This window comes from Lissotriton helveticus, chromosome 1_1, assembly GCF_964261635.1.
Source record: "Lissotriton helveticus chromosome 1_1, aLisHel1.1, whole genome shotgun sequence".
In the NCBI taxonomy this organism is placed as follows: Eukaryota; Metazoa; Chordata; class Amphibia; order Caudata; family Salamandridae; genus Lissotriton; species Lissotriton helveticus.
In genome coordinates, this window is record NC_136057.1 from 249,362,706 (window position 1) to 249,386,813 (window position 24,108).

At 46.0% G+C, this 24,108-nt stretch overlaps 1 protein-coding gene across 3 annotated transcripts in view; it reads right to left on the reverse strand.

Annotated features, from left to right (window-relative positions):
* Window positions 1-24,108, reverse strand: part of LOC144790226 (membrane-spanning 4-domains subfamily A member 12-like) — a 122,094-nt gene that overhangs the window by 18,481 nt on the left and 79,505 nt on the right. The gene's annotated exons all lie outside the window — the stretch shown is intronic.

The following is a 24,108-nucleotide window of genomic DNA, read 5'->3' on the forward strand; positions in this document are numbered from 1 at the left end:
AGCCACAGTAGACTGTCTCCAAAGACACCATCCTGTCAGCAGTGGGAAGGGGGCTGCAGATGACTTATAGAAGACGTTCAAGACCGGGGGGAATAGCACTAGTCAAGATGAAAACATTCCAGGGCTATGAAAGAATGGTTCGGCCGGCTGGCTGCCAGAGCTTTGACCAGGCATTTGGCAGGACGTCTCGTTCCTCGTGACAAAGCATGCTGAACACAGGGCTCTCACTGTGCACATGAACAGAATCTCAGAAGCCTGGAATTAGCATTTCTAGATTCAGAGCTCAGAATGCAGGGCTATGCACTACCCCAACAAAAATACTCAGATGATGCCGAAAGGAGAAGTGGCAAACACCTAGCTTCTAGTGCAACTACCAGCTGTTAAGGAGCACCTTGTATGAGATGACTAAAAAGATTCGTAGGCAGGGAACCTTTATTTTCAAGAGGAGAAAATAATGTCACTTTTTCAGATGCTGTTGTTCCTGTACCTCTCCCAACCCCTTCTTCTCTGGTGGACTGCAACATCTGTGGGTACAAGGAGGGTCCGCTCTGGTGCCCTGGAGGGCTACACCAATGAAAGAGGGGGACACTGGCAGTCAGAAAGGCTGGGGCAGCTGGTGTCTGCAAATGGCTGCAGCCTGCATGCTGTGGAATGGAGACAGTCAGTGCCTGGTTTTAATGGACCTTGACGGGCCTCCACATTCTCATGGTAGGACGTGGTGAGGCTGGAAGGGCCAGGGCAGCTGGTGTCCACCATTGCCACGGCTTCTTCAGTCCCACCATTTCCAGTTCCAGCGCTCAGGTATTCCTAGCAAGGAGTGTGTGGGTGGGGTTCACAATCAACAGAAGGCCCTGTCCTCATCTGCCAGGGCAGGCTAGGGTATGCAAATAATCAATTGATGGACGGAATGCTGGACAATCCAAACATTCACCCACAGTCACAAGGATCTGGGTTTAATCCATCATTCTTTTGCTCACCACACCACCCCAGTTTATACCCAGCCATATGCAAATCAGTCTTGACCCTGTTCCTTGTGGGAACAGTCCAGCCCGAACTGCAAAGCCAGGTCCTCCCTGGACCGGAAACAAGCACTCTGGGACCGGTTTCAGGGCATCACCCTTCATCAGCCAGGTTAGCTTGAATCCAGTAGTGTAGTGAGCACGAGACCCACGTCTAGGCATACCCTTCCCACTTAGGGTGACATATGCAAAAGAAACAATTGATGGACGGAATGCTGGACAATGCAAATATTCATCTAATGAGCATAAGATAGTCAAGACCCTCACCAGCCAGTGTGATGGCGGAGGCTAGGCATCCCCTAGTCCTTTGTCTCAGGCTGGTCTAAGGGCCCAACAACTATCTGTGCAACTCTTCAGCACCACATTTACTGGCTACATTTAATACTGCCTTTACGGGGAAGTCCCGGGACTTGAGGCCTTCCTAATTTAGGTCTGGATCTGCGATTAGTCTAGCTCTGTTTGGGCCCCCGATTTAAGGCCTGTTAAAAAGGTCAAGGTAAGATTCAATACATTCCATTTGTTAGGTTTCATGACCGCACTACACATTGGGGGAAGGTACTCCGCGGTACCGACTTAGCAGAGCCGCCCTTTATCACTCGGTAATCCTAGCAGTCCGCGTGCTATGACCAGTGGTGTTGGCACTTTCGAAGGGATCTATCAAAAAGGGAAGCCGTGGTACCTATTTCTTCATCTGTATGCCCACATGCTACCCAATGCACCGCTGTCTAGAAACCTGTCTTGTGGCTGGAGTGCACAGGCTCTGAATGAAAATGAAGTTACTCAACGTCGGTCAACCTGTGAGGCCGCGAGAAGTCCTCTCTCTACATCCTATGTGTGCTGCCATCATGTGTCGCTCTACTGCCTATCTACAAGCAACTCCAAACTCTCCTTTCTACTCACTTCTGGGGACCCATAATTTCTGCTCATAGTGGATGGACAAGCCATCCACCACTGAAAGTATCCCAGCTCCTTAAGCTGCTGTTAAGGTGATTCCATTCGAACAGTGGAGTACGGGGAAAGGGGGTCACTAAGGTGGCTTTTGCTATTTCTAGCCTTTTGCATGCATCAATCTCTCAGCCAGTACAGAAGCCTACCTAGCAGTCTAGAAGTCTCTTACAGCACCATTCTTGCAGCAAATTCTTTAGGCTCCGTTTGCTGTGATATTAGTCTGGGGCCGCTCACTATGCTGCCTGTCATGACGGGCCAAAGCCCTACTGCCATGCCTACCAGCATCCTTAGAGCCACTGGAAACCACATCATTGATGTTTCACCTGTATGCACCACAAGGCCTAATTTGGTGGCCATGTAAGCACTCCTTAGGGAAACCAGTCGAGGATACACGTGGCTGGGGCTACACTGCCCCGTGCATATATCTAGTGTGAAGGCTAAACAGTTTTATCCAGGTACAGGCAACAAACCTTAGTTTATTTGTGCTATTTGTTCTAGATTGCTCGCTGTTGATAAATACTGTTTATGCAATTACATAATGGTCAGGACTGAGTAATTTGTGTCTTCTGGAGGTATGCGGAACGAAACTGATGAATGCTTTTTGCGTCAATTTTGTTCCACATGCGATGTTTGTTTTTTCCCATCCGATTGTACTGGGTGTGGGAGAAGCAAAAGTGATTTATTCGGCCAGCAGTTCTTGCTTGAAAAACCTCAAGATGTTGTACTAGTCATTACCTCTAAATCTAGCCCTGGCACACTGCCCCTGGTTCAGCTTCTGAGGGCCTTTTCTTTTGAGCATCAGGGAGATAGTGGGCTATGGCCTCCTCCTCCAACTGATCTCTTCTGTACAGAGAGAGGAGAGGTACTGAGCTAGCAATGCGCCATTTTGCGTTGACCTGCCTACAGCCATGTATTTCACGGCTGGGTCAAAGCATTTTATCGGGTGGTGGAGTGCGCCCTTTTCCCTGCACTCTTCTCCTCGCTGTAGGTACCACACGCGATGCAGACAGTAATGGCCCCATATGCATAGCAGAACCGGTGGAGAGGGTTTAACATCTTTTCAACTCTTGCGGTGACAATCCTAGATCTGACCGGGTCTTTCGTGTTATTGTTTTTTAAACATGGTTGGGAAATGCGTAGTGCATTGGAGAATTTCTCTGTTACGTAGCCCAACTACTCCCACTCCACAGGTATAAGGTCTTGTGATGCTATGCTGCTCTGAATATGACAACATGACACATGGATGTGTCACCTGGTGGGGATCATTTTACCGGATACAACTCCAGAGTAGAGTGATCACGAAAGTTCACTCTGTAATCCAACCAGGCATCATCTTGGTGATCAGTAATGCCTGGGTTATCAAAGCTGCAATGGTTCAGGACTTATGCTTAGATCAACTCCACTATGTAGGTAGTGAACAGGAGGTATGTCTTGAGGTGGTACATGTGGTGTAGCATCCTCGATTACTGGTGCAATGTTGTCTATATCCACATTTTCTATGACATGGTGTATGACCTAATCTCTTCGGAAATTGCCTCCACAAATATTATTCTATGCTTTTTATGTAGTGGTTGGAAGGGGCGGGATGGTCTTGCTACCGTGTGCCCTCTTATTGGGTCAATGTATATGGTGCACTGACTGTGGTCAGGTTGAGCTTCCTCCTCAGTGCATCTTGCTCGGCTTCAGTGTGAACTTCAGCACCACAACATCCCTGTGCCTCTCAGCTTTAAGGGTTAGTCTCCCAGCATTGAGTTCTCCCAGGTCTCAAAATAAGTTTTTAGGAGCTGAACTGCCTCTTCATTGTGGGTTGGAGCAGACAGTTGTGCCTTCTTTGATTGTGGCTCTCCCACTTGGAGGCTGTTTCTTGGCGAGATGTCGGAGGCACCTTTGGAGGCCAATCCTGAGGAAAGATCCTCTTGTGTCATTTTTAGGCTCAGGACGCGGTGCTCAGAACTCTGTGCCTGCCCCGGAACCTTGAGGTGTCTTTGTTGTCCTTATAACAGGTGCAGCGGGTTTGGTGGGCACCCTGGAACCATGGGAGGAAACATACATGGGACTTCGCTCCTGTTGGTCTTTGGGGCACTAAGGGGACCCTACCTTACGTTACTGGAATATAGTCCTTCGATGTCCTTTGTGAATAGGGAAGGAAGAGGCTCAGTATATTCTTGGCACTGAATGGTGGAACAGTGCGCCCATCATCCTTTGTTTCCGTCCTGAAAAATATTTTTGGACCTTAAGATGCTGTACACTAAACAAATCTCTTCGTTGTGGTCTCTCAGTAGGCAGAGGCTACAATCCTAATGCTGGTTTTACTGAGGGAATTTTCCATTATATGAATGTGTTCCCCCACATGAATCTATTTTATACAACCAGGCTCTAAGCTTGTCCCGAAAGTCCTGGTTCCTTGATGATTTTTGTTGAAGGCTTGATGTCTATTTGGTTTGCAGTGCTCTGGTTATTCTGGGCCATGAGGATTTTGTTTTGGGCGTGCATCACTTAGGGAGCTGGAAAAAAAACACACGTCAGAACCTGACAGAGAAACAAAACAATCTGAGGATGGAACATGTATCCTGGTGAATTAAGGCTTTGATGGGAGGTAATTTTGAAACACTTACTTCAAAAGCTACATTGGCTCCCAATTCGAAAAAGGATACAATTTAAGATCTGCTGCATGGCCCACAAATCCTTGCATGACCTATGTCCCAGCTATCTAGCTGACAAGTTTGTCAGATACCAGCCATCCAGGTCACTCCGGTCAGGGTCCAAAGCATTGCTGCACATCCCACGCTTCATAAAAGCTTGCATGGGAGGCAAATCTTTTTCCCATGTAGCTCCCCTATACTGGAACAAACTCCCTATCCAACTACGCCAATGCACTGATTTCCTGGTATTCAGAAAATTGCTGAAAACTCTTCTGTTCTGAATTATCACTCCCTGGTTGGCTACAGCAGTCTTAGCATGGAGATACCCCGGTTGGGGTGATTCGGGCGCTTTATTAATCAAATCAAATCAAATCAAAAACTAAAACTAGTCTTTTAAAAAAAACACTACATGGCAGGAGTGAACAGTATCTAGAGCAGCGCAGTCAGCAAACATTATTTTTCCAAATAGACCGATTTCATTACTGCTTTAATATATGTGTGCGTTGGTATTTGTAAAGCGTGAATCAATGTAGCTGGAGAGTAGTGGACGGCTGAACATGTGGCGGAGCCCAGGGGAAGATACATTATGAAAGATGTAGGTAACATGGAGAGAGTTATTGCATCAAGATGCAGAGTTCTTGAAGAGATGCGTCTTTAGCTTGTTCCAGACAGTAGGATGACCAGAGCTATCGTGGGGTAGTGACGATGCTGCCCCTGTCGCAATCTGATTTTCGGACTGGACATATTACGAAGTCTGCACTCCTCTGGTCACAGAAGACTTTAAAGAGACCTTAGACATGGGCGGGATGGCAGCTCTTATCCTTCTGAGTTTGAGTGCAGCTTTTGCCATGGTAGCTCACCCAACCCTTCTCAGGAGACTTGAGACCTGAGGGATTACCAGAAAGGGTCTTTGTGGGTTTACTTCTTCTTGGAGCACTGATCCTTTCAGGCTGCATCCAAACCATTGGCTTCCACGACACACTAACATATGGGGTGCTGCAGGGCTCGTCGCTGAGCCCTATGCTCTTTATGTTTTGTGTCCGCACTTTAGCGGACATTGTGGAGGTTTTTGGCTTTTCTATAATCTCCAATGTGGACAATACTTAGATATTGGTCTCTTTGTCCCCAGACTCAGGTAAGAGTCCTCCTTAACTACAACTTTGTTGGAAGCCGTTGCCAATTGGATGGAGCTGAACTGCTGCGAACACCATGGCAGCAAAACTGAGATATTGATAGTTGGGAACCAGCCGAGCCTGTGAGGTCTGCCCTAGGGGCAGAGGCCCTAGAGCCCTTGCCGAAGGATAAAAAGGTGGTATAGAACCTGGAATGTGGTTGGATAAAGAATTGGGGCTCGACCATCAGATTAATACTCTGCCTGCCTGCTGCTTTGGTATGTGCAGGTGCCAAGGAAAATTCTCTGGCTCCTGCCTGCTTTAACTCAAAGGGCCATTGTCCAGGCACTGATCATAGAGCGCCTGGATTATGGTAATCGTCTGTATCTGAGAGTATCAAAAGCTTCATCAAAAGACTCGAAATACCTAAGAATGCAGCCACACACATCCTTGGCCACATTCCTAAATAGTCACCAGTTTCTCAGCTCGTCATGAGCACAGCGCCACCGTGCTGCATGACGAGCTGAGCTCGTCATGGACTCGCAAGAGGTTAAAACTTGGCTGTTCTAACAGGTTGAGTTTTTGTGGGTGGCTGATATTGGCTTATTCCTTAGCGCTGGGAAACCCTATTTGGATGGCTAAGCACTATATAAATGACTAAATGCTGGGTGCGATGATAGAAAAGGCCTGCTTTCGTTTTTTTCCTTCTTGCATTTTATGATCCCTAGTCTGGCAATCATCGAGCTCCAGATCTAGAGCTTTCCTTCAGAAGTGATCAGTTTCTTGACTAGATAAACTATAGTATGTTTTTCTGAGGCATTAGTAGGCAACGATCATTTTGGTCATTGAAGAGGGCACAGTCGCCTACTTGAAGGGTGGCAGCCTCAGTGCGGTAGCGTGGACTCAAGCCTATTTGGTCGACCTGTAGAAGATCATTCATGCTTCTGCTGCTGCAGCTGAGTTGCAAATGCTTCCACTGATGTTTTCTATGAAGGGAAGATGGGCGAGGGAACAGAAGTTGGCTAATTTGTCAATGTCCAGATGTGCTTTCTTTTGCTTTCTTAAGGGCTTCAGAGAAGCTTTGGTGGTGGAGAGCAGCATTAATATTGTTAAGGATGAGGGTGATGGCATCTGCTTGGAGAGACATGATGATGGAAGGACATCGTTCTCGCAAGGCCACCTCCTACGAAGACTAAGAATGTTGATGGGGTAAATGGGTGAGACGGTTTGAAGCAGATCCTTCTGATGGAAAGACAATGGGTCATGGGAGGCAGTGTAGTTGTGTTGTGAGGGTGGTTGCATTTCATTTACCAATTAAAGGAGATATTGTAGGTGTGGGTAGAGAATTGGTGCAATGTTTGTCAGCCTTGACGAGCCCATCGCTTCTGTTGGCTGCTTCATGGATGGCGATCTTATACTGCGTAGCTTTACCCGAGATGATGAACAAGGTGCTCTTTGTTTTTGAAAAGGGTGAGGCCGCTTAGGTGATTGGACCTTCTCTAGTTCTTCTCCTGCCTTCTTATGGAGCACTTATTCTTGGGCAGGTCCTAAGTGTTCTCAAGTGGTGAGAATTTTGGTCTGGTGGATGATTTCCAGAGAAGAATTTAATTAGACATACTATTTCAGTGCGCTGTTGAGGAGAATGTTAACATTGGTTGAGGCATGTCAATGTTTCCGATAGTTGATAAGCTCTTCTTGGAGGGGAGGGCATGTCTTGTCTCACAGTAGTTGCCTACCTGCTTCAGAGCCTCTGTATCCCAAACAAAGGCTCACTCACCTACATTCACCCACATACCAGGAATCTTGTGCAGACTTTGCGGGAGGAACCTATTACAAGCTCATTCCTTCCAAGCTAAATTGAGAACACCTACCTTTAATAGGCCAGAGGCCATTATTCCTCCCCATATAACTTGGTTACAAATTGTTCTCGTCTGGAGAAATCATATGCGTATGCCTGGAATTGTGAGATTGTGTGCCCATTTGGAAGCCTTTATAGATCTAGAAAGGCTGCTCAGTGCAGGTCCCATTTACCTGTCCCTGCTCTACGAATTGCGTAGTCTCTTTAGGAAACTCTTTGAAAGTGTTCTTATGCTAGTTGTAGGTGAATCTTAAAAGGGAGCCCTTCTACATAATGGGAGAGTTGGCATGAAGTGGCCACGTGCTATTATCAGATGACTAAAAAATGCCAGTACTCCTATAATCCATGAACACTTTTCTATCTAAAGCCACGAGAATATCAAGGCTCAATGCTAAGGCAAGAATCAGTGCCACAGGTAGCACCCTGCAAAGGAGGAAACAAATAGTGTGGCACACAGAGGCTATATGGGTTTGAGGTTAGGCACACACAGTTTCCAGACTAGCTACAATCGACTAAAGGTACTCAAACCAGTAGGCACTAGACACATGATGATTACACACCAACAAGCGAGTTCTGGATAAAGTACACATTTCACACATATAAATATGAGCCCAACCAATACTTTTACACACACAACCCAAGATTGGAATACTTACAATAAAACTATGAAATGGTCATTTGAAGTAGGAATTCAGTTACAATCTAAATTGTATTGTATATTTGTATGCGCTTGTGCAATGAACAAGAGAAAAAGTATTTTGAGAAATATAACTCCACCTCCCTGAATTATAAGGTTGGAAAATGAATATTTTTATGACTGGAACATATGCATGTGCAAACACGTGGCAGGTAGTTTTCATCACACAAAGTTGCTGTGACTGGTACAAATATTGACTTTAACTTAAAATCTCACTAAAAATAAACATAAAGCTGTTCGTCAATAGCATCTCTATAGAAACTGTTCTTTTACCACAAAGATGTTCTACAAAAATCTTTTAAAATGCCTCCTGGCTACCCCCAGGGCTGCCTGTATGAGGAACTCTCATAAGTGGCATAGTGCTGGGCTGCCTTCCTTTGTGATTATGGGCCTGATCTTGGCGAATGGGACGCTCCATCACAAACATGCATTATATTCAAGGCACTTGTAATACGGCGGATGGGATATCCGTCACTCATGTGACAGAGTATCCCATCCACCAAGAGTTAAATCAGTCCCCATGCATATCCCATCCGCCAAGATCTAAAATCAGGCCCTATGCCGCTGACACTCCATGTCACAGAGGGGGCTCTGAAAAATGGAAAGTAATCAGCCTCAGATACATGTATCTGTTAGACCTGACATTATTGGCATGAGTCTCTCTTCCATTTTTGATGGATTGCCTCCTCTGTTTTAATAGGTTTTTGCTGGATTTATGCTTTGGGCACTGTGCCACTGCTAATCAGTGCCACAGTGCGAGTGCTCCATATGTTAAATTGATGTACTAATTGGATTCCATGATTGGGGTATTTGATTTATCTGTCAGCCCCTAGTACAGTGCACCATGTGTGCCCAGGGCTTGTAAATCAAAGGCTGCTGGTGAGTTTGCAGCACTGGTTGTGCCACCCACAGAAGCAGCTTGTAAAGTGTGTCTCAGGCCTGCCATTGCAAGGCCTGTGTGCAGTCTAGCACTGCCATGTCGACTTGGCCAAGTGCACCCACCTGCCAGTCCCTAAACCTTCCCTTCGCTTCATATTAGACACCCCTATGGTAGGCCCCTGGGCAGAGTGCATTGTAAGTATAAGATAGGACATGCTCTGATGTGTGTAGCATGTTCTAATAGTGAATTACAGCCATTTTCGTTTTTCCCTATTGAAGGCAACCTGTTCCCATAGGCTAGAATGGGCAGTTAGATTATTATATTCTTACTAGCAGCCCGTCCCGACGTTGTCCAGGGATGAATTGCTGCCGGCCAGTAGTATATTATTTTGTAGGATTTCGTTTTGATAGCATTTCTGATCTGTGACAGGCCTGTGAAACGCTCCGATTCACAGTGCACTGCTGGTGCACTTAAGAGTGCGCGTTCAGTAGTGTGTGAACTCGACTTTCCCTACTTTATTTTTCCTTGAAATATTGTATAGCGCGAACTCGACAACATGGCATGAACACAATTTACATTACAGAAGAACACATTCATTTGTGGTAGGCACGGGGAGACAAAGCGATTTGCCTGGAATCACAGGATGTTGAGCTGATGCCGAGATTCGAACGTAGCTCCCCAGCTCCCCAGCTCTAAAGATCGCAATTCTAGAACGGTGAAAAAATATGAGTATGTTGCTGGAGATGTGGGCCGCCGTGCCACCAATGTACTTACTGGGGGAGAGTAAACACCCATTATTCCGCAACTTTCTTTCCGCATACCAGCACTCCGCATACTTTCATTACAAAAGTACCATAACTCCGCAATGCCATTATAACGCATGGCATTACATTTTATATGCTTTTACCACACATACATTTACAACGAAAGGTAAGTATAGGTATAGGGGTATATGTTTTGGGGTACTGAGGTATATGTTTTGGGGTGTTTGGGTATTTTAAGGGTTCAGATATAGTTTTGGGTTATGGGGTACAGGGTAGTGTTAGGGTTTAGGGATAGGTATAGGTTTTGGGGTACAGGGGTATTTTTAGGGTTCAGGGCTAGGTTTGGGTTTTGGGGTATAGGGGTATTTGTAGGGTTCAGGGGTAGGTATGGGTTTTGGGGTACAGTGGTATTTTAAGAGCTCAGGGCTAGGTTTGGGTTTTGGGGTACACAGGTATTTTAGGGTTCAGGGGTAGGTTTGGGTTTTGGGGTACAGGGTTATTTTTATGGTTCAGGGCTAGGTTTGGGTTTTGGGGTACAGGGGTATTTTAAGGTTCAGGGGTAGGTTTGGGTTTTGGTGTACAGGGGTATTTTTAGGGTTCAGGGCTAGGTTTGGATTTTGGGGTACAGGGGTATTTTTAGGGTTCAGGGGTAGGTTTGGGTTTTGAGGTACAGGGGTATTTATAGGGTTCAGGGCTAGGTTTGGGTTTTGGGGTACAGGGGTATTTTTAGGGTTTAGGGATAGGTTTGGGTTTTCGGTTACAGGGTATATTTATAGGGTCAAGATGGGTTAGTGTTTAAGGGTGTTGAGGTATTTTAAGGAGTAAGGGTGGGTTAGGATTATAGGGTGCAGGGGTATTTAAAGGGAGCAGGGTGGACACCCGGAGCTGGAATTTATAGAACCTGGGAAGAAAAAACAATGAAATATTGGGCACAACGCTCGCTTTTTTTTCCGTAATCCCGCGCCCCGCACACGCCCTCGCCCCCACCACACGCCCACAGCACACGATATGAGACATGGTATGAAGGGCGGAACGTACCACACGCACCCAGCGTTTGTCATGCCCCCAGCACACACCCACAGCACAACGCAGACACGCCCACAAGGGACTACTTTGCTGTCACGGTTCTTTTCCCTTTTAAATGTATATGGTGGGCGTCTGCATAGCCTATGTCCTTCTGCTGCAACTGCCCTTTCCAACGCTGTATTGGGTGTTGTGAGTGGTGCTGTGGTTCCTGAGATTACCCGCCTCAAAGGTTGGGGCTCTCTCTTTATTATATTAGTACTAGCAGCCCGTCCCGATGTTGTCCGGAAGCAATCAGGCTTCTGGGCCCCCGCCCGCCCCGACGTTGTCTCAGGCTTCAGGGCACCCGCCCGCCCCGACGTTGTCTGTGGGTCCCCCGGAGCGTACCCGCCACTTTCAGGGCCCCCAATGAGCCACACACGGGGCGCTTCACCTACCTCAGCCGCCGCTCCTCCCCGCCTGACAGTTGCTCCTTGCCGCTCCTCACCGCCTGTCCGCCGCTCCTTCCCGCCTGTCCGCCGCTCCTCCCCGCCTGTCACCCGCTCCTCACCGCCCGTCCGGCGCTCCTCACCGCCTGTCCGCCGCTCCTCCCCGCGCTCCTCCCCGCGCTCATGTCCGCCGCTCCTCCTCGCGCTCCTGTACGCCGCTCCTCCCCGCGCTCCTGATGTCAGCATGCACGTCGCAGCCGGCGCCACTTCCAAGGGACCACTTTTTTTTTTTAATCGTAATACTTTATTTTTTTATATAGCCTATGTCCATCTGCAGACCCTGACAATTACAACGATGTATCGGGTGTTTGGATTGGCGCTGTGGTTCCCGAGTTTACCCGCCTCAAAGGTTCAAAGTTCTCCCTTTATAATAGTAGTATAGATAGATAATCCTAACTGACTCAGGGAACATGGTAGAACTTCGAATTTAGTATGCCTGAACTCAGAATAATAAAGTACATCTTTTAGTAAAGTTTATTTTAATAATCTGTGATTGCAAATACCACTTTTAGAAAGCAGGTATTTGCTTGCCTAACCATTTGAGCCTGCCTCTGCTGGGTTGTGTATTCCTTGTCTGGGTTTGTGTGTGACAGGGCTGGGGAATTCCAGGAGACAGGCTCGGGCAGCCCAGTGGTGAATAGAGAGATCTGCATCTGGATGGGAGGGAGGAGTTTCACCTGGGACCTAAATAGGGCTGGGCATTCCCTCTACAATGCTGGCTCCACCCCCTGTGGCTTGTCTGATATCTCTGCCCTGCACTGTGAAAGGAGAGGAGGAATCATGTCAACAGAGTGCTTCAGAGCTGTATCTTCCCTCCCCTGTGCTGGCTCCACCTCCTGTGGGGCGGCTGATGTCTCTGCCCTGCACAGTGAAAGGAAGAAGAGAGTCATGTCAACAAAGTGCTCAGGAACTGGTTTTAACTAGGCAGAGGCCTCTCTGCCTTCAGACAACAAAGGATTTTGGGGTATAAATATTGGGATCCTGATCCCAAGAAATTAGATCACTTCTGGAACAAGAAACCTTTCTGCCAAGGAGAAGAACCAAGGAAGCTGCAGGAGTTTGGACTGCCCCTCTGCCAGTGTGCTGTTTGCTGGGTTGGCCTGCAGTGGTTGCTTCATTGCCAAGAGAAGGGAGAAGGAACTTTGTAAGGACTTTCATCCACAGATATTCTCCAAGGGCTTGAACTGTGCTTGCCTCCTGCTGAAGTCTCAGGGACAAAAGCCTTCACCTCCAGCTCCCGCCTGAATTTCCTTGCTGGGAATTCTGACTCCAGTCAATTGCGTGCCGCTGGGAGCTGGAAGCGGGACGCATCGAGAAGAAGCGTGTCGCCGCCGCAGCTGAAATCATCGCAATGCCGGAGAAGCGAGCCTTCGCCGCATCTCCCTGAAAGCTTGTGTTCATCGCAGCTGTCTGCTGTTGCATCACCGGAGAAGCGTGATGCCATCGTGAGAGTCGCCATAGCATCACCGGAGAAACGTGTCGCAGGGCCTGTCGCGGCTCCAGGGCCTGTCGCGGCTCCAAAGTACAGAGTCGTCGCAAGGCTGCCAGGGCGTCATCGCATCGTCATCGAATCGCCGCATCGAGGGCACCATCTTCTCGCATCGCAACCGGATCATCGCATTTGGATCATCGCATCGCATCAAGGCGCCATCTTGCGCACCGCAAGCCGAGAATCTACGCATCACCTCCGCCGGTAAAGCTCACAACGAGTCCCCTAATCTGCGCAAGCTTTGAGGCTGGGCGCAACCTTTCCCACGGAACGCGGAACCGACACATCTCCCCATTTGGGAGCCTTTTGTTCACTTTGCGTTACGTATCTAGGTACTTTGTTGAGAACTTTGTCGCATTTAACAGCAACTTGATCTAAGAGACTTTAATCCTTTTTTAAGCAATCTTAAGTGTAGTATTGTGGATTTTTGTCATTTGTGGTCTTGTGTTTAAGTCTATATAAAGAATACTTATTTTTTTTAAAACCTGTGTTGTGTCCATCTGTAGTGTTATCACTGTATTACTGTGTATATTCACAAATGCTTAACACACTGCCTCTGAGATAAGCCTGTCTGCTCTTGCCAAGCTACCAAGGGGGTGAGCAGGGGTTATTAAGGAGTGTAATCCCCTTATCCTGACTCAGAAGTAAAGGTCCCTATTTGGACACAGGTGAATACCATTGCCAACTAGAGACCCCCAGCTCTAACAGTATCCCACAGTGAGCATCTCCACTATGGCAAATCCTCTAACTCTATGTACAACTACATAAAATGTACTGAACAGTCCATAGCTCTAGTGATAATTCCATCAGATAAAAAACATAGGGAAGAGCTAGGGCTATGCAAATGGTTAAAGTTTAGTTTAAAGTTAGGTCATGAATTTAGCCTTAGATTTAGGGATGGAACCAGGCAGGGGCTTCGTGAACCCCAATGCTTTACCGGCTACAGATGGGTTGTAGGGTTTTTATGGGTCTCTTCTGTCTGGAACTCAGTAGACAAATGACCTAAGTAAATAAATAAAGATGAGTTGATAGGAAAGTTAAAGAAGGATGGAAGGTTAAAAGGAAGGATGAGTGAAAGGATGCATGGGTGAGTAAAAGGATGGGTGAAAGGGTGGATCGGTGAAAGGATTAACGTCCGGTCAAAAGAAGGGGGAAGGGCGGGTGGATGAAAGGATCTGTAATGAGTGAAAAGATGGGTGAATGAGTAAAAGGATGCATAGGTGGGTGAAAGGATGGATGAAATAGGTGGATGAAAGGATGCAAGGGAGGGTGAAAAGATGGGGGAAAGGGTGGATGGGTGAAAAATGTGTGAGTGGGAGAAAGGATGGGTGAATGCGTGTGCGGGAGAAACAGAAGATGTGTCAAATGGATGGGTGAAAGGATGCATGGGTGAGTGAAAGGATAGATGTGTCAAATGGATGGGTGAAAGGATGCATGGGTGAGTGAAAGGATAGGTGAAAAGATGCATGGAAGAGGGAAAGGATGGGGAAAGGGTGGTGAAAGGATAAACATGTGCGCAAAAGAAGGGGGAAAGAGTGGGCGGATGAAAGGATGTGTAATGAGTGAAAAAATGGGTGAAAGGGTGAATGAGTAAAAGGATGCATAGGTGGGTGAAAGGATGGATGAAATAGTAGGTGGATGAAAGAATGCATGAGTGGGTGAAAAGATGGGTGAAACGTTGGATGGGTGAAATATGAGTGAGTATGAGAAATGATGGGTGCATGCGTGTGTGGGAGAAACAGTGGATGTGTGAAAAAATGCATTTGTGAGTGAAAGGAAGGGTGAAATGATGGATGAGTTAGAGGATGGGTGAAAAGATAGATGCGGGAAAGGATGGGTGAAAGGGTGGATGGGAGCAAGAAGCGCCTCTAGACTCTCAAAGGTGATTTGCCATGTTTTATAAATGAATGATTGAAAGGATGTATGGGTGGGTGAAATGATGAGTGAAATGGTGAAAGGGTTAAGGGGGTGATTAAAAGGATGCATGGGTGGATTAAATGATGCATGGGTGGGTGAATGTGTGGGAGGAGAATGGATGAAAGGATGCCTGGATGAAGGATGCGTGAATGGATGAAAGGACGCATGGGTGGATTAAATGATGCATGGGTGGGTGAATGGGTGAAAAGATGTGTGGGAGGAGAATGGATGAAAGGATGCCTGGATGAAGGATGCGTGAATGGATGAAAGGATGCATGGGTGGGTGAATGGGTCAAAGGATGGATTGGTGACAAGATGGGTCAAAGGATGGATGGAATGGTGAAAGACAGACTGATGGATGAAAGAATGAAGGGATGACAGGATGTAAAGGTGAAATGGTGGTTATCAGGTGGTGGATGGAAATGTGAAAAGAAGCATGGATAGATGTTTGGATTGATGAGACAAGGACGGTCTTATAGTGAGGGTGGCGCTCACTTTGGTTAGGTTTTTTCGTTCCATCAGAGCTATGGTTTAAAGTCGGGGGTATTTTAATTTTCTGGCTACTCCCTTGGAGGTAACACCACCTAGAGAAGGAGAAACACTGAAACTGAACTTTGGGTTTCTTTTACCCCAGGGCGGTTTATCTCCTCGTTTTGAATTTCTGAGAGCAAAATGAGGGATAACATTTGAAATCAGATTTACTGCATGCAATGCAAAATCTGCCTGTTATTATCTGGTGAAATTGCCACAGGGAAAAATTGTGGTTGTGTATTATGCCCAACTCATAAAACCTGGATCATACAGTATCTGTGACCCATCTAGGTGTTCTGGACAAAATAGAATAATGGCATTAATGTTAAGTTTAGGGTAATGTTAAGGATCAGATTTAGCACTAGATCCACCTTTGGGTTTAGGGAAGTTTTAGAGTAAGGCACTCAGAGGTAGTAGTCGGGTTTGATGTAGGTTAGTTGTAGGATTAAGTGGTGTTTTAGGTTTAGTGCAAGGTTTAGTAGGGTTTCTGTCAACATCGATGAACACAGTCGATCTCAAAGAAATGAACAAAAATGTGTTACATCCCTATTATAGGCTACTCATTTTTCTAACGGAGGAATTCTAATGAAGTGTAAACGATCTCTAAAACAAATTGGAAAGGAAAAAATTATATGCACAAAAAAGTTAACACCTCAAGGGGAGAGCACCAAGCGGGTTTAGTCTTGAATTTTGACCACCACCCAGTTTCTCCTCATGGATGTTTACTTTTATGCAAAGCCACATGGATCATGTAGTAGTGTTCTGCAGTTCCCACTAATCCGTAGGATCTGCACGTTTGTTGGACAACACAAACTTTGGGTGAGGTGCCTAGACTGATTCCGGGCACGACCACATGTTATGTTGGCATAGAGACCTGCTAGCACACCGTTCCATCACACAACCCCCTAACCCTACCAGGAGCAATTGGCTTCTGGCAACCACTGAACATGACCGTCGTGACCCTTCAGGGATCGTGGTACCAGATCAGAACCTCTCGCTCAGTCACTCGCGCTTACTTTTTCTCAGAGAAGTATACAGGGAATACACAGGGGGACGTTTTCAGTATATTTATTGAACCAACCTTATTCTTGTATAAAATACATGTGCTGCGATAATCAGTAGACAGAAGCAGATGAAAGGGGTTACAAGCACCCAAAAATTAAATAGTAGATATAGTTCTACCATGGTGCTAAAGCAGTGTACATATGGAGGCATAGAAAAATTAGATTGTAATCGGGCGTACATCTCCTATGAGGACCTTACTCTGTGTGTACCTAGAGGATGTGTAGGTGTGAAGCCAAGGTACCGCCCCAGGGATGATCCAACCCCATTACCTGGTGGGAGCGAATGTAGGGCTCCGTCTAGGTCACAAACTGGACACCCCTCATGGAGATGTCCGACCGATGCGTGGTGAAGGTTCAGCATGCAGGGACACTCGGTGTCAGCTGAAGTGCCTCCTCTGCTAATCCTATGAGATGCTGATTATTTATAATAAAAAGCCTCCTTGCAATGTATGTATAAATTAACAAATGTTATGGATATGGAGATAGCTCTGTCACCCCGTAGATGAAGATAGAACGACATTGGTACACCTGTGGGTAAAGGCCTTGCACTTGGTGTTCAAGGCATTGTGATAATGTTATGCAAAGCTGGATGTGTAAACAGAAGTCGTTTCAGAGGAACTAATCTAACATTGTCGCACGCGCAATATGTGCAAAAGTTCAAAGCAAAACATTATTGTGAAAATTAGGACAATTTAAGAAATGAGCAGCTTTGCCACATTGGCCCAACCCGGGCACATAGCAGTAGGAAAAGGGGGTAGAGAAAGGACAGACAGTCTATTGTACCCTATAGTGTTGTTTTCCTGGCCCTCAACTCTCACTCTAGTACCTGTCCCTCCCAAACCAGTGCTGAGCAGTGGTGCTGCCTTATAATTTGACGTCCTGGACTGCTCTCATCACTATTCTATGAGAGGTGCAAGCTAGGTCCGGTTAAGAAGCGCTACAATCTCAATACTGTTAAAAATTGGTGTCAGCTGTTCAAAGCATTTTCAACTTTATTAACCACATACCTGCACACCTTCGGCAAAATAATGGTTGCGGGAAACAAAACAAGAAAAATGTACTTTCCAGATGTCAACATGTTTCTCCGCTTGCTGTTTTGCGGATTCACCAGGACTCAACTGTTTCAGGACAAAATATGCAAAAGGCTAGTAAACAAATGATGTCATGTAACTATATGGGAGTGCAGTAGGACTGCAGAGAGATGGCAAAGTACTAGTTGAGAGTGCTACAGGACTTCTGTCAGAAGCAGCCATCCTTTGTGTGTATCTGTTTGCATGCCTTGGGGCGACTATTCACAGCAGACCCTCAGTGCGGTCACTGTGTGAAAAAGCTGCAAAGTATGCTGCATGTAAACAGTAGACAGCTGTCTTTTTGTCACTTGGAGTGTACCTTAAGACTGGTATCTGCAGTACTTGTACTCTTTTGTTCTACAAAGACTCTGCATTACTCACGTGCATAGGAGTTAGCTAGGGCCACGTTTGTATCCAAACTTACTATAGGGTCTGCTTAAGTAATGGCCAGTTGGTACCATAACAACAAAATCACACTGCAGCATTCCTTCAAGTCCTACGCGATAGCTGGTCTAATACTCTTTGCTGTAGTACTTACAGATGCAGGTGGCTTACTGTTTGTAGTGTGCTTCCCAGCCTGGGCACCCACTAATGACTATGCCATGCACGGAGTTTAGTAGTACACATTTTTAGTCGTCTGCGTGTAACAGCATACTCAAAATTCTAAATTTGCATTCACTTCACTATGCTCTAAAACTTACGTCAGCGCTCTATCAATCAATCAATCAAGGAAAAGGAAAAGGAAAATGCTACTTCCCAGTATGCATCTGTTCTTGGCACGTAGAGCTGCAGAGTCTCACACTGAGCATTAGATCGCCACCTGGTTTTGGGCTCGGATAATTGCATGTTGTTGTCGTCTTGGAAGAAGTCTTTGTAGTCACGAGATAGGTGACTCCTCCCTTGGACGATAGTGCGCATGGGCATCGACTTCATCCTTAGATTGTTTTTCGCCATGATGGGAAATGATGGCGTTAGTAGAAAGAAAAAAGGTTGTCCATGTGTGTATATCTAATTAAGATAGAACTGGAACAGATACAGGTCCCGGGGAGGTGCGGGGGGGGGGGGGGGGGGGGGGGGGGAGTGCGAGACTCTGCAGCTCTATATGCCAAGAACAGATGCATACTGGTAAGTAGCATTTTCCATTCGAGGCATATCAGCTGCAGATCTCACACTGAGCATTGATTATACAGCAGTGTCTCCCCTTGCGGTGGTCACTTGTATCTGTTGCATTAGTTTGAAAGAGTTTTGAGGACACCTTGGCCTACAGCAGCTTGCTGCTTGGCTTGGACATCAACACAATAGTGTTTAGTGAAGGTATGTGTTGTAGACCATGTTGCTACCTTGCATATGTCTTCTAGGGGAATGTTCCCTAAGAAAGCCATAGAGGCTCCTAGTTTGCGTGTGGAGTGCGCTCTAGGAGGAATTTTTAATGTAAGTTTTGCTTCTTTGTATGCATTTTATAATCCAACTTGCAATTCCAGCTTTAGAGATGGGGTTGCCTTTATGTGGGGGCGAGAAAGCTACAAACAATTGTTTTGTTTTTCGAAAGGATTTGGTCCAGTCAATGTAATAGAGAAGGGCTCTCTTCACATCTAGGGTGTGTAGAGCTCTTTCTGCTACAGAGTCTGGGTTTTGAAAAAACACTGGCAACTCTACTGATTGGTTTAGATGAAATGGAGTAATGACTTTAGGAAGGAATTTGGGATTTGTTCTTAGGACCACTTTGTTACGGTGTAATTGTAAAAATGGTTCTTCTATAGTGAAAGCTTGAATCTCACTCACTCTCCTGAGAGAGGTAATAGCAATAAGGAAAGCTGTTTTCCATGTGAGGAATTGCATTTCACATTTGTGTAAAGGCTCAGAAGTGGGTCCCATGAGCCTGGTAAGAAAATTTTTTAGGTTCCATACTGGAGAGGGTGGTAACCTAGGAGGAATGATTCTCTTTAATCCTTCCATAAATGCTTTAATTGCAGGTACTCTAAATAATGACAGATGGTGTCTATTTTGTAGGTATGCAGCAATGGCTGCAATATGTAGTCTTATAGATGAATATGCTAGATTACATCTTTATAAGTGTAGAAGGCAGCAGATGATATTCTGGATGGAAGCATCCAGGGGATCAATTTGATTATTGGTGCAGTAAATGTCAAATCTCTTTCATTTTGCCGCATAGCAAGCTCTAGTAGTAGGTCTTCTGGCTTCCTTGATGATATTCATACAGTCTGGTGGTAGGTTAAGGCAACCAAACTCTAACAGCTAGATTCATCAAAGACCCGTTTTGCGAGTCTTTAATATGATTCATAAGGAATCGCTATTAAGGACTTGCAAAACGGGATTCATGTAGGAATTGCAATAAATATTGCGATTCCTACATCTTCCTTATTTGCGATTAGCAAATTGCTAATCGCAAATAAGGATGCGATTTCAAGGGTGCCAGGGGTGTCCAAAGGACACCCTGTAGCTCCCCTGAAATGCAACATTACACAGGTGTTGCGCACACACATGTCCAAAGGACATGTGTGTGTGTAACATGCAACAGAGAATAATGCACTAAAGTGCTTTTTTCTATTTTTTTCGCTATTTACCACAAAGTCTGACTTCGTGGTAAATAGCGGCCAAATATTGCGAATTCGCAATTTAAAATTGGTTAATGAATTGCATTTAAGGAATCTCAAATAGAGATTCCTTAAATGCAATTCCTCGCTAAAATGCGAATTCTGTAATAGCGATTTTTGCATTTGGGATGATGAATCCCAAATGCAAAAATTGCGCTCGCAAAGTGCCAGATTCTGCGAATCTGGCCCTTGGCGAGCCGATTTTTGTTTCATGAATCTGGCCGTTAGACTTTAGGAGCCAGATCACCAGATTCAGTTGACTTGGATCTGGATGTCTGATGTCTCCATGGTTCTGCGTTAGCATGGATGGTGTCAGACACAGTCTTTGGTGTGGAACTAGAGAGAGTTCCAGCAGTGTTGTGAACCATGGTTGGCGTGCCTATGTGGGAGCTACTAAGATCATTTTCAGAGACTGTTGTCTTAGCTTGTGCACTACTAGTGGTATTAGTGGGAGTGGCGGAAAAGCGTACGCAAATCTGCCTGACTAGTTCATCCAAATTGCATTGCCCTTGGACAGCGGGTGTGGAAACCTGGCGGCGAAGGTTGGGCATTTTGTGTTTTCGCGTGTGGCGAACAGATCTATGTCTGGGTGACCCCACTTGTGAAAGAATGGTAGAAGAACCTGCGGATGTAGTTCCCATTCGTGAATCGGTTGTGTCTGTTGACTTAACTGATTGGCAATCCAATTGTGAACCCCTGGAAGGTGTTCTGCTAGCAGATATATGTTTTTTGGAATGGCCCATCTCCAAATGTTTTGTGTAAGCTGGGACAGTTGCAGAGAATGTGTGCCTCCTTGTTTTTGAATGTAGTACATGGCTGTCATGTCTGTACGGATAAAGACGGCTTTGTTCTGTACATGTACTTGGAAGGACTGGAGTGCTAGGAATATTGCTAGCAGCTCTAGGTGATTGATGTAGAGCACTTTTTGTTGAGTGGTCCATCTTCCCTGAGTTGTATGGTGTAGGAGATGGGCTCCCCATCCTGTCAGAGATGCGTCTGTTGTAAGTACTATCTGTGGGACAGGCTCTAGGAACTGCCACCGTCTGGACACGTTTTTGGTGTTCCACCACTGCAGAGAGCGATGTGTGCGGCTGTCTACCAACACCAGGTCTGTAAGTTGTCTTTGAGCCTGGTTCCACTGATGTGCTAGACATTCCTGCAATGGGCGCATCTGCAGTCTTGCATATGGTACAATAAAAATGCAAGATGCTATCATGCCTATTAGTTGCATGAACACTCTGGCTAGGAGAGAGTGTTGGTCTTGAAACCTTGTGACTAAGGTTTGAATGCTCTGTTTCCTGGCTGGACTGGGATAAGCTAGAGCTGTAGAGGTGTTTATTGTAGCCCCTAGGTATTGATGTACATGAGAGGGCTGAGATGCGACTTGGAGTAGTTGATTGTGAACCCCAAGTCGTGCAATGTTTGAATCACTGATTGAATGACTAGGCTTTTATGAGCCAATCGTCTAGGTATGGGAAGACATGGATGTGTTGCCTTCTGAGATGTGCTGCTACTACTGCTAGGCACTTTGTAAACACTCTTGGTGTAGTTGTGACCCCGAATGGAAGGACTTTGAACTGATAGTGTTGTCCTTCTAGTACAAATCTTAGATACTTCCAGTGAGAAGGATGTATGGGAATGTGGAAGTAGGCGTCCTTGAGATCTAGTGTAGTAAGGAAATCGCCTTGTTGCAACAATGGCAGCACTTGTTGTAAAGTGATCATATGAAAATGATCTGAGTGTATGTACAGATTGAGGGGCCTGAGGTCGAGAATTGGCCTTTATGTCCCGTCCTTCTTGGGTATTAGGAAATACAGCGAGTAAACCCTTGTTCCTTGGTGTTGTAATGGAACTATTTCTATTGCGTCCTTTTGAAGCAATGATAGAACCTCTTGTTTGAGCAGCGTAAGATGTTCTGTAGACATTGGATGCTGTCTGGGTGGTATATGTGAGTAGCTGTGAGTTCTAGGCAGTAGCCATACTGGATAATCTGTCTTACCCACTTGTCTGTTGTGATGGAATTCCAGACAGGTAGGAACTTTGTTATTCTCCCCCTAATGGAGTGGAATGCTGTTGGGGGAGCGGAAGGAAGTCACTGTTTGTGGTGGGAGAGGTTCGATTGTTATTACCTCGCCCTCTCCCTTTATTGTTATTGCCTCTGTAGCCTCCTCCAAAATATCCTCTATTGGAGGATGTTTGTGTATTGTTTTTACAGGAAGCTGAATTGTCTGCTCCAGCTTGTTTGGAGCCTCCTCTATAGAAGGTGCGACAAAAGGAGCCTCTTGTTTGTGTGGACTGTAAAGCTCCCATAGATTTGGCAGTCTCAGTATCCTTTTTCATCTTTTCAAGTGCTGTCTACAGCTGGGCCAAAAAGCTGCTGTTGGTTAAATTGCTGATTTAATATGGTAGTTTGCACCTCTTGCTTAAAGCCTGAGATGCGTAGCCATGCATGACGTCTAAGGAGGACACTAGTGTTTATTGCTCTAGACGCAGTGTCTGATGCATCAAGTGCGCACTTGATGGAAGCATTAGAAATTAGCTTACCATCTTGGATAAGGTAATTAACTTGTGCTTTATATTGGTCAGGCACATGCTGTAAGAGTGTTTCTAGCTGATCATAATGAGCCCGGTCGTATCTTGCGAGGAGGGCTTGTGTATTAGCTATGCGCCATGTGTTACTTGCTTGGGCAGCTATTCTTTTGCCTGAAGCATCTATCATCTTTGACTCTTTATCAGGAGGTGGCGCTTCGCCTGATGTTTGGGAGTTTGCTCTTTTTCTAGCGTTGGAAACGACTAGTGAGTCTAAAGGTAGCTGTCCCTTAATGTATGCGGGATCCCCAGGAACAGGCCGTATTTATTTTCTATTCTGAGGTTTATAATCCTAGCCCGTACAGGATCCTTAAACCTTCTGGCGCATGCTTAATGACCCCTTTGATCATAGGTAATATTTGCACTGACTTTTGGGATTGCTCAAAAGTGTCAAGTAGAAAATCTTTTTCTGCCTCATCTGAGTGCATTGTGACCCCATGATGGATGGCAGCTCTATTGAGTAAGTGTCCAAACCCAATATTATCTTCTGAAGGAGAAGGTTTGGATGGGTATGTATATGGATCAGGGATATCTGGTACATCCTGTGGGACATCTGGTGGGATTGGGTACTCCCAGTCAGGTGGATCTGTTGGGTAGTTAAAAGGGTCATTTGGGTCATTCCCTCCCCCCATAATATCATCATGAGGAGGTGTATGTTGTGGTGAAAAATGAGGAGGAAAATTTTGAGGAGGTGAAGGAAGAGGAGGAGGAATGGAGTGAGGTATAGGAGAAGGGCGCATAGGTGATGTGGCAGAGTTCTTCTTCTTTACAGGCACTGGAGGTGGTGGTGCTGTATCTAATTTTCTCTTTCTGTTTTACACAGTAGAAACATGTACTGTGTTTGGGTCAATATGGATCTTTTTCTGTCGAGGATCAGGGTGAAAAAGCTCTTCTTCAGGAAAAGCTTTCGTTGCCAATTTTTTCGGTTCTGAGCGTGGTTTTCTCTTTTCTGTGTCCTTAGCCTTAGGAGTTGTGGCAAAGTCCTTTGGCGTAGGCTTTCGCTCCGAAGATTTTGGCTTTGGAGCCGAAGCTGGGTTCGTCGGCTTGGAAGCAGGCTTTATTATGTACGGAACCGATTTGTCTTTCCGAGTCGACGGTTTCGGAGTGGGTTTCTGAACCGGGGCTTCTTTCGGTTTCGGTGCCGAGGGAGCTGGTGGTATCGGCACGTACGGTTTGCTCGGGCCCGAGCTACCGGAAGGCTTTTGTATTTTCTTCGGAGCCGAGCTCGAAGGCGGGGCTTCTGAAGTAGTTTTAGGGCAACTGGGCCCCGAAGGCGGAATGTTGACCTTTGCCTTTGATTTGGGTGTTGGGGCAGGGGCAGTAGTACTCATGCGTTGACCCGAAGGTATGGAGTCATCGGAGTTGTCTGCCCCAGATACGATTTCGAGGTCTTCGGATTCTT